Below are 17888 nucleotides of genomic sequence, written 5' to 3' on the forward strand. Positions count from 1 at the left end.
AACTGCAGTCCGGTGTAAGATCCATCATGAAAACAAAACTAAGGGGTCAATCCTACGGGCAAGATCTGCCTGGATGAGCAGCTTAAGATGCAGCAGATCTCCAGTTCAGCTGGCTGATTCCCAACTCAGCCAAGTCCAGCCAGTGTTAACCAAGTTGAATCTAGTGGGTAGAGTAACCAGTTTGGTCGCTCTAGGCGCAGTGCTTCTGGAGAGCCATAGCAGGTGCCACAACAGTGACATCAAGTGGAAGGCAAGAGATGGGAGAATGCTGGATTTTGGTGTTGCCAGGGCCATCTTAAGTATATCCAGTGCCGTGGTGAAAAGATCCCTCTGGCAGGGTTGGAGGAGGTGGGCAGCAGCTGGAGGGCGGCTCCTCCAGCAGGGAAGAGGCAGAGGCTCCGGGCGCGACACTGCTTCAGCGAGGCAGGCATGGGCAGCAAGCTGATGCCAGGAGGCGCCACGCCCAGCCTCCGCCTCTTCCCTGGCACCCTCCAGAACTTGGCGCCCTCGCGCCCTGCACCACTTGCCTCTATGGACAAGACGCCCCTGGGTGATACACTGAAAATTGAGATGCCAACGTATGTAACCCTGGTTTAGATGAAGATATGCTGACATAATTTGTTCACCCCAGCTGAGCCAAAGTGGCTGAGCTGAAGTAAGTCACCCAAGGGCATTCCAGGGCTGTGGCAGAGGGTGGAGCCAGGCAGAAGGGACTTAGGTTGGATCCTGCACCTGTTCAGTCATGTGACCTGGCGACCCACTATTTTAAACACAATGGTTTTCCCCCCTCTGCCAGGTTTAGGCAGAGCAGAAGCAGTTGCCCCAGTGGTTTGGATGTGGTATAACTTTGCGCCAGCTCACCTTACACTGGCTTGCTTTATGGTAGCTGCTTGGGCATACGATTCTCTCTCAATCTACATAAGGATGAATTTTCATATCAGAAACTAAGTCAGCTGGAGAATAAGCAAAATGAACATATATGAACAATTAATTTGAGACTAATTTATTTAGGAAGGGGGAGGGAAACCTATAAGCACAATCTACCCAGTTAAGGTCTCTTAATTTCCAGTTGATTTCAACTGGAGAATTAACTACATGCCTTAAACTTTTTTCCAGTTGAACAAACAGATTTTAGATGCACTTAACTTTAGACGGGCTTTGATTAATTTGGAAATTTGTAGGTGGGTTGTTCACTTACAATAAGGAGGGCGCCTACAGGTTTGTGTGGAATTTGACGGTCATTTACTGAGAAAAAAAGTTGCGAGGCAAAAAAGCATCTCTCTCCATTATAAAGAGGGGGAAACACTGAGAATTTTGAATGATTTCTGACAGCTACAGATAAATGATAACTCTAGTTAAGAAACAATTCTTCATTAAAGTAAAACAATCTATCATTTCAGTAAGTCATTAAATAATCTACTACAGAAGGAAACACAGTTTTAACCAACCACACTCACACACACTTCAATTTACTTAAAATATTAAAAACACATTGAAATCATTGCTGCTCAACATCAGTCACTGAAAAAGAGCAAATTATCATCCGCTGCTGATCTGGAATGCTATGGGAAGTTATGTAATTAGTTATGAAAATGTATTAATGTATCTGAGAGAGTGGAGGGGGAGCAATGACATCCACGTGGCATTGTTCATATGCAGAATTGAATAAAAAATATCCCTGTGTTTGCAAATGCAAATTTGGCAGGTGATATGCAACTTCTCATGGCAGCCATTAGATGAACCATTATCGCCTGCCTGTAAAAGAATGCCAAGCAAAAGCGGCTTTGAATCCTTTTCTCCTCACTATAGCACATCATCACCTAAGCTATATTTGACAAAGAGATGGGCAAACTTTCTCCCTAGCATCCCCTTTGAGTGCTTGCAATACCTTGAGGGCCTTGGGAGGAAAGCAGGTACATAAAACTGTTCATTTGACCCACCTCCATCACCTAATGGGGCCTTATGCATGACTGGCACACGCTCTGCCACTGAGCAAGTATTGCAATATCTTGAGGGTCTTGATGAGTTTTCTGAAAGCAGGTCCACAATGCAGAAGGTCCCATGTTCAATTGAGAGCATTGTTATGAAGAGGAGGAGTTTGGACTTGATATCCTGCCTTTCACTCCTCTTAAGGAGTCTGAAAGCGGCTCACAATCTCCTTTCCCTTCCTCCCCACAACAAACACTCTGTGAGGTGAGTGAGGCTGAGAGACTTCAGAGAAGTGTGACTAGCCCAAGGTCACCCAGCAGCTGCATGTGGAGGAGCGGAGACGTGAACCCGGTTCACTATATTACAAGTCTACCACTCTTAACCACTACACCACACTGACTTTATTCATTTCAGTCCTGCCTTTCCCTCAGAAATGGGACTCAAGGCACCTCATAAAAATTAAAAGAAGGGGAGGGGAAAACACAGATAGCTAAAAACATATAAAAGATAATGGTTAAAAAGGAATTAAGCTATAATGGAATTTAAAACAATGTCAAAACAAATATGTTAAAATGCAGATCGCACAGCACAACTCCATTAAAAGCCCTTTCCTTTGGTTTACCAAAGCCTGCTGGAATAAAACAGCCTTCACCTGCCAAAGAAGAAGAAGAAGAAGAAGAAGAGTTTGGATTTGATATCCCGCCTTTCACTCCCTTTAAGGAGTCTCAAAGCGGCTGACATTCTCCTTTCCCTTCCTCCCCCACAACAAACACTCTGTGAGGTGAGTGGGGCTGAGAGACTTCACAGAAGTGTGACTGGCCCAAGGTCACCCAGCAGCTGCATGTGGAGGAGCGGAGACGCGAACCCGGTTCCCCAGATTACGTGACTCGCTAGTCTAGCCTCACCAGTAAGGGACATCTGGGAGCAGCCACCAAGATGGCCCTCTCCTGGGTCCCTACCACCTGTGAGGGTGGCAAGAATGAGAGATCAAGATCATGGAGCTTGAAGATTGTATGGGAGAATACAGTCCTTCAGATAGCCCAGGCATAGGGTGTCCTCATAAAGGAAGCCCCCCAAAAGTTTGATCTGTCCTGAAAGGGAAGGGTTGTAGCATGCGTCTGAGGGCCTTCTGGTGGTTCCCTCAGTACAAGAAGTGAGGTTACAGGGAACCAGGCAGAGGGGCTTCTCAGTAGTGGCACCCACCCTGTGGAACACCCTCCCATCAGATGTTAAGGAAATAAACAACTATCCGACTTTCAGAAGACATCTGAAGGGAAGTTTTTAATGTTTGAAGTTTTATTCTGTTTTTAATGTTCTGTTGAAAGTCGCCCAGAGTGGCTGGGGAAATATTATTATTATTATTATTATTATTATTATTATTATTATTATTATTATTATTATTATGTCCCAGGTTCAGTCTTCAGCATCTTCAGGTAAGGGTGGAGAGATGCTTTCCTGAAATCCTGGAGATTCGGTGCCCGTCAGTGTTGAAAACACTGAGTGGCAATGAACTACGTGGACCCACTGAAAATAATGAACTTGGGGCTGGGGCAAGGTATAAATAATAAAATTATCTCTAAATTATTAGCCACTTACATTTTGCCCTGTGGTTTCTAATCACAGGTCTGCAATGAAAAGCTCAATCTCTGAGTGCTCTTTCTTTCGCCCTAGAGCTTTCTCTGTGAAAACTTGCTCTATAAGGCTGAAGCACAACAAATGATAATTTGAGCTTTCTTTTTTTAAAAAAATAATTTGAGCTTTCTGAGGCTTGCTGTTTGCTCTGATCCAATGGCGATCAAACATGAAGCTTGAAAGCACAAGCTGTGCCTGGAAATTGGGAGTAAAGGTATGTGTGGGTAAGTCCTATGTTGGCTACCCCTCTCCTAGAAAATTCACTCGGAAGCTGAACGTTGGAAAAGGGCCGAATACACGCCACATGCTTTGTATACAGAAGGTTGCGGGTTCAATTCCTGATCTCTCCAGGTAGGGCAGATAAAGAAACCTGCTCAAAATGTTTGACGGATGCTGCCAGTCAGTGTAGACAATATTGAATCCAACAGACCAATTGATTAACTCAGTATAAGGCAGCTTCCTGTGTTCTTCTTAAGACTTTATTTTTTTAGCGAAAAGATAATCCTAATTTGCCTTGCCTTCTGGTGGCTCATAGGGAATGCATTTAATGTTAATTTGTTAAAAGGCTGCCCTCTTTTTCAAAGGATTAGTGCCTCTCTTGAGCACTTGGGGTGAAACAGCGTAAAATAGGAAACCAAGAAAATTTCCTCGATTGTCATTCAGATCTATTCTGTTTGTAAAGCTCAGAAAGTAAAGGGGATGAAGAGGCAGAGACAAAAAGGCATTATGAAGTGATTTAAATCAAGGTCCTCCTTGTGTTAGAAGCTATCTAAATAAATCCTCCCAGATGACTGACTGGCTTTCTTCCCATTCAGCTCAGGTAATGATTTCATCATTGGTGATAGACTTCCATGATATGATATCTCATCTCTGCTGAATAAGCAATACAATTTTGACATTATTAAACGTTCATTATCAAACTGTCCCAAGCGATGATGGGGAGGGTGGGGACCTGACCTTTTTGTCTTGTGCACACAAAATTCGCGTTGCTATTAACATTTATATTGCCTTCATAAATACTGTGTCTGTTGTTCTAGATTAATTGCCTGAGAGTATTCTCACAATCACGAAGGCGAAGAAGCAGTGCTGCGTGTGGCATGAATGCGTTTCCTGATCGAGTGGACAGAGATTCAATGGGGTGGGGGGGAGAGAGTGAAGATTTGTTAAAAGAAAAGTAACAAACTTTCCTTACAAGATCGCATCCTCTCTGCAGCACAGGGGATTTGCCCCTGCAGATGTGCGAAGTCAGAACATCAGAGGTTGGCTCTAAATGTGCTGTGCTCTAATAGTTTGTTATCAGGGGGCAGATTCACATGTTATTTTTATAAACACTGAGAATATCTTCTGAGCCCCAGTTCTGACACTAAAGGAGTAATCCTATGCACAAGCAACTGGCATGAAGCAAGACGATTATTTTTATTCTTAATATTATAATTTATTACCTGCCCAGGTCCCAGGATGGGTTACAACAAATCTAATGAAGCAGTAGCTAAGGATGTTCAAAATGTTCAAGAGATACTTCCACCAGTCTTACAAAGCACTCAACTTACAATTTATCAGATGTGTTTGTGGGGGAAGGCTCCAATCTGGTTGCCATTTTGCTTTAGGAAAAGGTTCTGGAACAGGCATAGGCAAACTCAGCCCTCCAGATGTTTTGGGACCACAACTCCCATCATCCCTAGCTAACAGGACCAGTGGTCAAGGATGATGGGAATTGTAATCTCAAAACATATGGGGGTCCGAGTTTGCCTATGTTCTGGAAACTTGGCATATTTTCTATGTATATATGCTCAGATGTAAGCCCCATAGACTTCAATGAGACTTACTCTCAGGCAGTCAGGTTGTGTATCCACAGTAGTGACCAGAGGAGGAATGACCACTGGAAGGAACACTGAGAGAAGAAACGCCAGCAAAACCAGACATGTTCATCTCCCCCAGCTGCAATAAAACATGTCTTTCCCATATCAGTCTCTACAGCCATAGCAGGTGCTGCAACTCTCCAATGGTTTGACTTTACCCCTGATGGCATATTCTTTCATTGTCCCTCAAGACAGACGGATGCCAACAACTCCCAGGCGTAAGATTGCTGCTGGCCAGGGCAATCCAACCCCCTGATCTAACATGCTGGAAAGAGTATGGGTGAAGCAGGGTTTTTCCACTGCCCATCCCTACCTGCCTGGGTAGGTGGGCTCCACCAATGGAAACTGCAGAGCTCTTGACTGCACCCACCTAAATTGTGAGCAGGTGAAGCTACTGTCAGTGGTACCTTCACAACTGGTGGCACTTACATACCACAAAAAAATCAAGCATTTTGATGGTAGGGTCAGGATGAGTAGGGGGCAAGGTGTGGAATCAGTCCTAGCTAAACCCAGAATTTCCTTGCCACCCCACCTTCCAGCCTGGCAGTTAGAAGCGGTGGAGTTTGGCTTCCACCCTAAAGCTAGCTTATCTCTCAGTTGCGTATTCTCAGTACGTACCCACAGTTTAATTAGATGATGACAAAATACAACAAAAATGGGTGTATGACCCTGAACAAAATACTGGAGAGGAAGAAGGTGAGGAATGTAACATTCACTTCATGCCTAGTTCATCACTAAATCCCCCGACTCCCTTCTTAGATGAATTAAACTCCCACACTCAGGGTCAAGATGAATGGGTGTTTTCAAGTGACGAGAGCACCACTTCTTTAACATTTAAACAAGAGAAATGTTTTGTAGGCATTTTGATTTTTAATTACAATAAATGTCAAGGGCTTCATGGAATGACAGAAGAGGCCCCTGAATGTTCTAATAATTTTCCAGCTCTGCTAAAGTATTAATCAAGTAACCTTAAAGGGCTTTTCACCAGATTCTCTGCAGATGTAAAATTGATTCCAGTCGAGCAGCGACAATTTACACCAGTCAAGACTTTGGCCTTGTATTTTTGAATGTTCTAATAATTCAAGAGTGCTGCGGCTGTGAAAAATATGGACAGCTTCTGCCTGTTCTCTGGGGTTCCTAAATAAAATTGGTGCAAAACAAGAGATTCTGCATGGTGGTGTAGTAGCTAATGTCCCAGTCCAAATCTTGCCTCTGCTATAAATTCGCAATGGGCTATCAAGAAATCTACTTTCTTCCAGCCTTAAGAGTCTCATCTACAGTATACGGTCCCTATGTATCTTGCTCTACATAAGGCACTTTTCTATCTGAAGAGCTGTCAGCAGACAGTCATCTATATGAAGTGCTATTGGGTCTATGTTCAGTTTAATGAGAAAGAACCCTATTTTATTATTTATTAATTGCTTTCCATAAAGCATCTTGAAGAGATTTACAGTATAATAACCTATGCATGCGAAAGGCTGGGATGGATGAATCCCTAGCCAGAATTAAGATTGCCGGAAGAAATATCAACAACCTCAGATATGCAGATGACACAACCTTGATGGCAGAAAGTGAGAAGGAATTAAAGAACCTTTTAATGAGGGTGAAAGAGGAGAGCGCAAAATATGGTCTGAAGCCCAGCATCAAAAAAACGAAGATCATGGCTACTGGGCCCATGACCTCCTGGGAAATAGAAGGGGAAGAAATGGAGGCAGTGAGAGATTTTACTTTCGTGGGCTCCATGATCACTGCAGATGGTGACAGCAACCACGAAATTAAAAGACACCTGCTTCTTGGGAAAATAGCAACTTAAAAAGTAGAGACATCACCTTGCCAACAAAGGTCTGTATAGTTAAAGCTATGGTTTTCCTAGTAGTGATGTATGGAAGTGAGAGCTGGACCATAAAGAAGGCTGATCGCCGAAGAATTGATGCTTTTGAATTATGGTGCTGGAGGAGACTCTTGAGAGTCCCATGGACTGCAAGAAGATCAAACCTCTCTATTCTGAAGGAAATCAGCCCTGAGTGCTCACTGGAAGGACAGATCCTGAAGCTGAGGCTCCAATACTTTGGCCACCTCATGAGAAGAGAAGACTCCCTGGAAAAGACCCTGATGTTGGGAAAGATGGAGGGCACAGGGAGAAGGGGACGACAGAGGACAAGATGGTTGGATAGTGTTCTCGAAGCTACCAGCATGAGTTTGACCAAACTGCGGGAGGCAGTGGAAGACAGAAGTGCCTGGCGTGCTCTGGTCCATGGGGTCACGAAGAGTCAGACATGAGTAAACGACTTAACAACAACAACAACAACCTATGCAAAACAGTTAAAACCATTGCACATGTAGGAACACTTGCATAAAAACAATACCAAATCAGATTTTGTTGCAGGCTCCCCTTATGGGCATAGTAGCACTATGCTCTGCTGATCATAGAATTGTAGAGTTGGAAGAGACCATGAGGGTCATCTAGTCCAACTCCCTGCGATTCAGGGATCTGTTGCCCAACACGGGGCTCAAAACCACAACCCTGAGGCAGGCTATTTGCCAGAATTCAGCTGACCAAAAGAGAATATGCTCCTATTGAATCACATGTAAGATAATTGTGCCTGTTGAGAGATGAATGGATGGAATGCATTAGACCACCCACTTTCAAGAGGAGTCACTTTCAATAAAGGGGTCCTATAAGCCAGCCTCAACTAATGAGTCCTGGTAGAAGAAACTCATGCAATGACTTCTGCTAGTTCAACTGCACTTTCATCCCTCTCCTCCCCTTGTGAACCCCCTAAAAATTCTAGCTCTGAGAGCATATGGATAACTCCCAGAATAGTGTACAGAGGATCATTCCATCTGGCAAGCCAAAATACTTCCATTGGTGCAACAAGTGTCAGAGCTCTTCATCAAATTCCTCTCTATGTGTTTCCTTGTCCCATAGAACTTCCAGAGACAAGTACATGCAAAATATACTGGCAAAATATTCTGAACCTATCCCTAATCCAGAATATGACATGTATTCGTTGTCCAGTCCTGCCAGGGATTGCACCACTGACTTCATGGTCGGAAGTTGGGACCTCAACCTATCATAAACAGCATGCACTCAGGCCCCAGAGCCATCTTAAGGCACTAAAGGAAACGCATGTTGCATCAGCTCTTGCACTTGGCAGAGAGTATGAAACTTCTGGCTTGGCCTGGTTTAGGAGCCTGGTTTCTGAAGTCCTTATAATCTGCACTTTTCCGAGAAGCATATCAAGGTGGTATGCAACATACAGAGTTAATATAAAATCAGTAAAAGGATCCATAAAAACACTGTTTAAAAAATCAATAAACATTGGTTGGTTTTTTAAAAAAGAGAGAAATTCATATTACAAAGGTCTATCTAAACAATGCAGTTTTCAAAAATATCTTTTTGTATGTGACAATGGCAGCAAGAGTCGAAGAACGAGGAAATGCCAACCAAAGAACCGTGGCAAGAAAAATTGATGGACTACACAGAATTGGCAAAACTGACACACAAACTACATGATAAGGGTAACTGTGATTTTAAATATGAATGGGAACCCTTTACAAAGTATTCAAAGAAACAACAAAATGAACTGGACTCCGTGGCAGGTTTTGAATAAACATTCACAAACTTCTTATTGATAACGTTTAGGTAGATAAATTAAGGATCTGTACAGTTTTGTAACATGCAGAAAATAACATATGTTGATAAACCAGAGAGAGGAGTTGAGCGAAGTCTGGGGGATGAGGGGCTATATTTTGGGGGGGAGGGAGGGAAAAATAGGGGGGATTAAGGATGATATGCTTTTTGATAAAATGTCATGTTGAAATTACTAATAACAATATTTTTTGAAAAAGAAAGAAAGAAAAAGAAAATAAACAATGCAGTTTTCAGAAGATGCCTACAAGAAGGCAGGGGTGGTTCCTGTCAGACGTCTTCCAATGGGGAGTTCCACACCAAAATATTGGTCCCTAGTGAAGGCCAATCAAACTTCAGGGGCATAGGGAACTCCCAAAAGTGCCCCATCAGCGATTAGCATCAAGCATACAGAGTCAGGTAGTCATAGAATCATAGAACCATAGTATGATTCTAGAGTTTGAAGGGACCGTGAGGATCATCTAATCCAATCCCCTGCAGTGCAGGAATCTTTTGCCCAGCGTGGGGCTTAAGCCCATGACTCTAAGATTCAGCACCTCATGCTCTACCGACTGAGCTATCCCAGCCATCAAGGTTCATAAGGTACGTTAACTCTTGACCGGTAATGGCCAGCAGGCAGGTAAGGGTGGGGCGGCGTTGCTCACCTGGCGTCCCAGTGCAGAGGTCACTGCCAGCAACTGAGTGGAAGAGTAAACACAACGGGGAGGTCAGTGCTGTGTGGCTGCAGCGGCAGGGATATTGGATTAGCTCTGCCACTGCGCCCTCACCACACTGACCTCCCTGGCTTTTCACCCCACTCCATCTTGGTTACCGGCAATGCCATCCACACTGGGAAACCAGCACACCACTCTGCTTCGCCAACCTCTGCTGCTTGTCACTGGTCAATAGAGTGCACCTTCTGCCTGCCGCGTTTGTCCCTGCCACTAAGCTCAATGGCTCTGTACTTGAAGAACAATTGATCCAGGGCATGAAACTGCCTTTTGCCAGGTCAGACTATTTGTCCATCTAACTCATTAGGGTTAACTCTGGCTGGCACAGAATCTCCAGGATCTTTCTCATCACCTGGTAAACAGTCTTTTCAAATGGGCATGAAGCTGGGATTTTCTGCATGGAGTGCATATGCTCTACCACTGTGCTGTGGTCATTCCCTCTGTTCCAGATACTACATGTCCACCCAGTGCCGGATTTACGTATAAGCTAAACAAGCTATAGCTTAGGTCCCCACTCTCTTGGGCCCCCCAAAAAAAATTAAAGGAAAAAAACCCTGGATGTACATTTCCAAAATATAAGATAAAAAACAAATAAAATAAAACCTACATATAGCAACAGTGTTTTGTGTTGTGTAGGTTCCCATTTGTTATGTGCAAATGGCTTTAGATACCTATTAGGTCCATAAATTACCATGTAACATATATTCCACACAAAAAGCAGCGGCAATTTGTTGTTGACAAAGGACAGCTGGACATATAAAGGGCCCCATTACCTCCAGTAGCTTAGGGCCTCATCAAACCTAAATCTATACCCCAGCTCCAAAGAACTCTCTTTCCACATAGGAAGAAGGGAAAGGGAAGAGAAAGAAAATTTGTAAAAACAGGTAAATGCAGAAAAAATAGATTTCATATTTCATAATATGTAGGACAAGATAAAATGACTACAGATTACTCACCAAAGACATATTTGCACAATCCACTAATAGTTCTACATTATCATTAATTTTACTCTTAGACATTAAGATTTTCCACTAAAAGGGAAAGGCAGCAATGCCCACTTAACACTAGTTCCTGCTCTTGCCTTTGACTTCTATAACTACTGTAGTATAAATGAGAATATGTCATTTTGAATCAAATTTCCCTTTTTAAAAACCGTTGACCTGCAAAGAATGGCAATAAAGACCCTTCTGGTGGATTATTTTTTTACCATGGAATGAACATTCCTTTCCATTTGATAATTGTAATAAAATACACTTCTTTTCAAAGTCCAATTTAAGATTTAATGATGCAGAGAAGGTTGGGGTGCTTAAAAGAAAGTGGAACAATAACACTAAAAACATCGCTGCAGCCTACAACAATATCACCTAAAAAAAATTTCTGGTCAATTAGCTTTGATTGTGTTAAACAATGACAAACTACAGGAGTAATTAGAAATCACACACAGTGTTAGCAAGTCACTAAGTGGTGTTGATTAGTTAGCAGTAATTTAAGCTTCCACAAAGATTGTCATTTCTTTACATGTGTTTTAAAGCAAGAATCAAATTGGATTTAATATAGTTGTGTGTGTTTTTCCTCTTAATGTGGCTATAACCAAATGGTCTCCTGAGTTTTATCTCCTTTCATTGAATTTAACAGCTATTGCAAAATACATGAAAAAACTTTGCATACAGGAATCTTTCTTCCCTATTGAAGTAAAACTCCTACAGCCAATCCATATGACAAACAAAACTGATAGGTAGGGTGGTCCAAGCAGTCTATTTTCAGACTAGGTAATTTTTGCATGCCTGCTCATAGCTCATTTCCATCCTGTTATCATGCTGATCTACCTGCCTACCTACCTACCTACCTACCTACACACACACACACACACACACACACGACTGCAGCAAGATTCACAATTAAACTTTTGAGTATATTTTCTCCCAAAGTGTTCTATCTCAAAATCTGTATTTTTGAATGCATGCTGAGATTCCGCCTCCAGCAAGAGTAGTGTTGCAACCAATGGAAAATTATAAAATCTGATGCACACATAAATTTTGTGGCTAAGGTGCAGATCACTTCCTATCAAAAGTAGCAAATATTGAATCCCTTAAGCATCCTTACTGACATGCTGATAATGGGACTTGAGTAAATTTTCTGCAGACTCACTCCAGAATTAACTCTATGTCATCTTCACAGCTCAGTGCCGAACCTAGTTTGTTTCTGACACTTACTTATCTGGTGACGGGAATTGGCGTTATGACCTTGGCCCAGATGATTCGTTTTATTTTTATTCATAGGAGTATTTGCTCATGCTAAAAAAATATATATATAGCATGGCGATGTGAAACACAAAGATTAAAATGGATTTATATTGTGAAATCATAAAATACAAAACAAATGATAGATGCAATACCACACCAATGCTTTAAAACTGCTTGGTGAGGCAGAAATGTTTTCAACAGGTGGCAAAATATCAGACTTATGGGTGCCTGATTTCAATAGGAACAGTGTCCTATTGCTGTACTGGTGCCACAACACTAAAGACCTTGGTCTGCATAGACACTAAACAAATCATAAACAACTTTGGGACAGTCAGGTGGGCTTCACCAGATGGTTGGAATGATCTGGGTGGTATATAAGGGGCATGTTGGTCCTATAGGTAACCTGGTCTCCAGCTGTTTAGGGCTTTATTGACTCAGGGAGAATTCTATGGCACAATCTGCTGGAATGAGCAGTTCAGATGTAACCCAAATGTGCACTGGGTTTGTATTGATGATCAAGGCTGTCGTGAGTGGCACTAACTTGAAACACCAGTATTCTAACCAGGCCTGTGGAGAGAGGGTGGGGGGAGATGGGTATTCTTGCCCAAGGCCTTGAAGGGCTAAGTCGGGGGGGGGGGGACTGTCATGGGCCTGGCAGACTTATGCTGTTTTAGTTTATAATTTTATTCTAACAAGATTCCCACCCTGAGCATCAGACAAGCTCTGCATGGACCTGGTTCTCAACACCCCCAAAGATGCAGCATTGATAATGGTGCTATCACTCTGAAAATTGCAAAGAAAAGTACCTACCTTCTCACTGGATTTCAACCACATTGACTAAAAAAATTAAATGCAATCAATCCATCAAACCTGTTCAAACTATTCCATTCAAACATGCTGCCCAAAGACCTTGAAACCATCCAACTGAAACATGCAACTGAAAACTGGGAAGAAAGTGTGTTCAGATCTCTGATTTCAGAAACTAGCCTATCCTCCAAAAATGAGCATCCTAAAAGGCAGGGAAGGGGGAATCTGGTGAACTTCCATACACTGGGAGTTCCACAACATGGGTTAGCCCAGGGGTCAGCAAACTTTTTCAGCAGTGGGCCGGTCCACTGTTCCTCAGACCTTGGGGGAGGCCAGACTGTATTTTGAGAGGGGGGGGATGAATGAATTCCTTTGCCCCACAAATAACCCAGAGATGCATTTTAAATAAAAGTACACATTCTACTCATGTAAAAACACCAGGCAGGCCCCACAAATAACCCAGAGATGCATTTTAAATAAAAGGACACATTCTACTTATATAAAAACATGCTGATTCCCAGACCGTCCACGGGCCGGATTTAGAAGGCGATTGGGCCGGATCTGGCCCCTGGGCCTTAGATTGCCTACCCATGGGTTAGGGCAATGCACAAACTCTGCTATAGCAGGATGTAGGAGGAGCAGTTTGCAAACTGCATTAGACTCTAAGGAAAATCTGCGTTCAGGATACATGGATACCATTACTGTCACCACTGACATTTGTCATCCACTGACATGCAGTACAAAGTGCTTCAGAACAATGCAAGCAAGAAGGACCATCTGTTCTCTTGGGAAGGTAGCCATCTAAGAACAAGTCCAATGACAGGCTGAGATGGACCAAAAGCCAAGTTACATCCACCAGTCTGAAAGTTTGCAGCATGCTGCACACAGAGAAGGAATGTCTTGCATTATCAAGAAGGACAGAGAGACTTGTGGTTTCCCATGTGTCTAAGACAACCACAATTGGCCCAAAGTCTCTCCACAATCCGCAGTATCTTGAAATCACATGGTTATGCCACATGGTTTAACATGCACTTGGTACCAATTGCAAAAAAAAATCTTCCAATCTGAGACCAGTATATAAACTAATGTCTTGTTCAAAAGCAGCTTCCCATCAGCCTGGGCTCATTCTTATATCAGGGGTTTCTTGGGGTCATTTTGGTGGTGGTGGGGTCTCTCCACAAGCTAGTTGTAGAACACAATGCCTCTGAGCATACAGGGAGTGCATTTCCCTCACTAAAGAGGCACCATAAACATCTGTGTGGGGTGTACTGAAGAGAATAGATTCAGAACTTTTGAACCAAGGATCACCAAATATCACCAGAGCTTAGCTTCCTGCCTTATAAGTTTCCACCCCACAATATGAGAAGTAATAAATGTCTCTAAGAATTCATTGTCAATAATAATAATAATAATAATAATAATAATAATAATAATAATAATACAAGCAACAGCTCTCCAAGTGACTGACAAAATTTTAAAAGTATAAAGCATGACATAAAATCAGAAAAAAGAACAGCACAGTACAATAAAAGCCATACAATAACATATAAAACAAACTCAGTCAAATAGCAGGCGACTCTCAGCTTACACGAAGGCTACATCTGGGGATAGTGTGTGAAGCCAAAATTGTATATAGTCAAAACACATTCAGTTCAGTGGCGGGTAGCATAGCCAATGTCTTTATTCCTGAATGCCAGCCCTCTTCCCATCCGCCTTTACTCCCCCCTCCCCAAGTGCATAAAGCTGAATGCAAACGAGTTAAGTGCACATAAGTTGCAACAAATACCAGCACAGCAAATAAACATGAATGCCTGGGGGAAGAGATGAGTTCTTACCTAAAGAGGTTAATGGGGTGCCAGGTGAACCTCATTACGCGAGAGTGTTCCGCATCAAGCATGGCACATGTTCATGGCTCACGTAATAGGATCTGGGGCTTCCAAGTCGGATAGCACAGGATTCAAGTAGGAGTACATAGCCCCAACATACCACTTATAAAATAAGCCTTAGCTCCACCATTACCTTACTTAGAGGCCTCTTCTGCAAAGCACTAGTTCAGGCCAATCCATGTCTTCCAAGTATCTCAAGGATAAGCGGCATTGTCTGTGAACGAGATGAGAGGGGAAGTGAGTGTTGTGCTGACTTCTTGAGGAATTTGACCTTTGCTCTTTCAATAAGCCTTCAAAAGAGATTTTTTTTATCCCTAAGTGGAGGTCCTTACATGGATTTATTTGCAATTATTTTATACATACAATCGCTTATTTTTTAAAAGCATGTAGTAGTTTTTTAAAACTGCTTTTATATATGTGTCATATAATGTGTTATAATATAATATAATATAATATAATATAATATAATATAATATAATATAATATAATATAATATAATATAATATAATATAATATGTGTTTTATATAAATGTGTTAACTGTTTTTGCATCTGTAGTGCACCTGGGAAGGATCAACCTTCCAGCAGCAGGGACATGCTTTTGCTGGGGGGGGGAGGAAGGGAGTGCGGTGGGTGCGGTCTGCCCTGGGTGTCACCACTGAGGGGGTGCCAAAATACTGGGCAACACTCACCGCGGGGCCTGCAGCATGCCCGAGCCATGCATCTCTTCTAGGAAAGACATGGTGGCTTGGGCACGCACAGACTCTGCGCTGCTGAAACTGTCCACCCACTGCCTCCCCCCCCCAGCTGTAAGGCGACTGAGTGGGAGGAGACAGGCAGACTCCAGAGGCCCCACAATGCGCCCCACCCCTATTGGCAGCACGCCCTGCCCTAGCCCCGCCCCTAAGGGTGGCTCGCCCTGTCCCTGGGTGCCCAGCCCCAGGCGCCCCAGTGGCTTCCTCCGCCACTGGCTATTGCTAGATGGCATTGTTGATAGTGACAAAGGCACAATGCAAGTGGCAATGCGTGGAAGATGGCTAACTACACCCAAAAGGGATGCAGCACAAACACAATTTAGTTCATATTTAAATGTAAATGTGTTTAATTCACACATTCTGAAACAGGATGTGAAATGAAGCATGGCCGCCCTTTGCACCTCTCTGAATTTTGTCATGTAGTTCTCCAATTGTACACATTTTGTAATGTGTGCAAAAATGAACATACTAATGGAAGCTGTGCAAATACTTCCTCCTTGGGGAGGAGGGTTGGGGTATAAATTCAATAATGAAATAGTAATGAATACAAATTCATGCATTAGTGAAAATAATATGCAAAATGCATCATGTTAGGGGGGAAAATGCTTTGCAAAAACGTGTCTACCGCATTAGACAAAACTGCATTGGGAGAAATTTGCACTACAATTCTGAAAATTGCGAACTGATATGAAATTGTGAAGGACCAAAGGGAGGAAAAGGAGAGAAACTGGAATTTGACAGATTTGCTGATCCCCACAAGCCAATGGGGGATGTGGGTGACGCTGTGGTTTAAACCACTGTGCTGCTTGGGCTTACCAATCGGAAGGTTGGTGGTTCGAATCCCCGTGACGGGGTGAGCTCCCACTGTTCAGTCCCAGCTCCTGCCAACCTAGTAGTTCGAAAGCACACCCAAAAGGTGCAAGTAGATAAATAGGTACCATTCCAACGGGAAGGTAAATGCCGTTTCCGTTCGCTGCTCTGGTTTTGCCAGAAACAGCTTAGTCATGCTCGCCACATGACCCAGAAAAAACTGTTTGCGAAAGCAAACGCCGACTCCCTCGGCCTGTAAAGTGAGACGAGCGCCGCAACCCCAGAGTCGTTCGTGACTGGACTTAACTGTCAGGGGTCCTTTACCTTTACAAGCCAATGGACATGATAAGCTACTTTGACAGATTGGTATGTCCTCTCCAAGCATGGTGCGTGAAGTCCTTCACTGTGTCATCCTGGTTGTGTCAAGCAGTGCCTTCTAGACTGTATGGGCAATTTAGCCGGATGATATTTGTATTTCGAGGAGATGGTGATCTAACATGGTTTCCTGGCTTTCCTGCCTCTGTTTGCTTCCCCAACTCTATCTCTTGTTAAGCTCTTTGATGGCTGAAGAGCAGCCTTTAATGCCTCTAATCTGCTGGAAGGAAGTGATATTGTTGGGTACCTTCTTTTGATGTTGGACATTGTTTGAAGAAAGTGAAGCATTGGGAGAGGTGGCTAATCTGTATGTAGCTAGTAGCATGTAGGCAGCCAGGCACACCACACAGGTTAGCTATCTATAAATCGGATGGTGTTGGGCATAGTTTTTGAGAAGCTCGCACACGGACTGATCAATCGCAGGGCTGTGCAAACTAAGGCTACCTGGGGGAGTCGCTTCACGACTTCTTGAGGGCTTCCAAGTGGCAGATTGAAGGGCTTGCTTGGTAATATATGTAATGCTTGCTGTTTAGAATAAAATCTTTAATCGTCTCACTCACTTGTGTTTGCAGTGCCTCTGAATCTCATAAACAAAAGAACCACCTTGCATTTAGCAAGACACAGTCACAGGAGGAAAGTCCATGCACCTTCTCCTCACCTCAACACATAGTGGTACCCCATAGTGGGGTATTAAATTCTCCTGCACTTAACGACACTGTCCAATATCCATCTGGTTGGAACACAAAAGACCACTACAAGAAGATATCTTCTACAAAGTCAGACCATTGATCCGCCCACCTAGCTTAGTACTGCCCACACTGATTGGCAGGGTTTCAGAGTTTTAGGCAGGAGTTTTCCCCAGACCAACAGGCAATGTCGGGAACTGGACTATGAACCATTTCTGTTCAAATACCAGGAAATGAATACCAGTAAACATCAGGATCAAGGGTTGAATGCAAAAGAATCATTGGCAAGAATATTGCAAAAGACAAAATACCACCAAGATGCTATAATTAATTGAAGTGAGCTCCTGAGTAAAGGTTAGAGGAGATGTGTGTCAATCAATATGAAGAAACTATTGACTGGCTCATCTTGAAGAAATTAGCAAAGTATAGCTATCTCCTTCCTCTGTCAGTAGGAAGGCACTAATTATGTTTGTACACCAAGATGTACTTTAGAGTCTAAAGCTCTGCAAATATCGAACAAGAACATATCCATTATTAAGGAAATGC

The 17888-nt window shown here is 43.0% G+C and overlaps 1 protein-coding gene across 2 annotated transcripts in view; it reads right to left on the minus strand.

The window, feature by feature from the left end:
• The window catches only part of NAALADL2 (N-acetylated alpha-linked acidic dipeptidase like 2), a 659014-nt gene that overhangs the window by 626362 nt on the left and 14764 nt on the right, over window positions 1-17888 (minus strand). Inside the window, exon 2 of one of the 2 annotated variants that reach the window (XM_081190167.1) lies at window positions 14852-14932. The gene's annotated coding sequence lies outside the window, so the exon portion shown is untranslated. The other variant, XM_081190168.1, reaches the window with a different exon arrangement.

Source organism: Podarcis bocagei, assembly GCF_964188305.1.
Source record: "Podarcis bocagei genome assembly, chromosome: 4".
In the NCBI taxonomy this organism is placed as follows: Eukaryota; Metazoa; Chordata; class Lepidosauria; order Squamata; family Lacertidae; genus Podarcis; species Podarcis bocagei.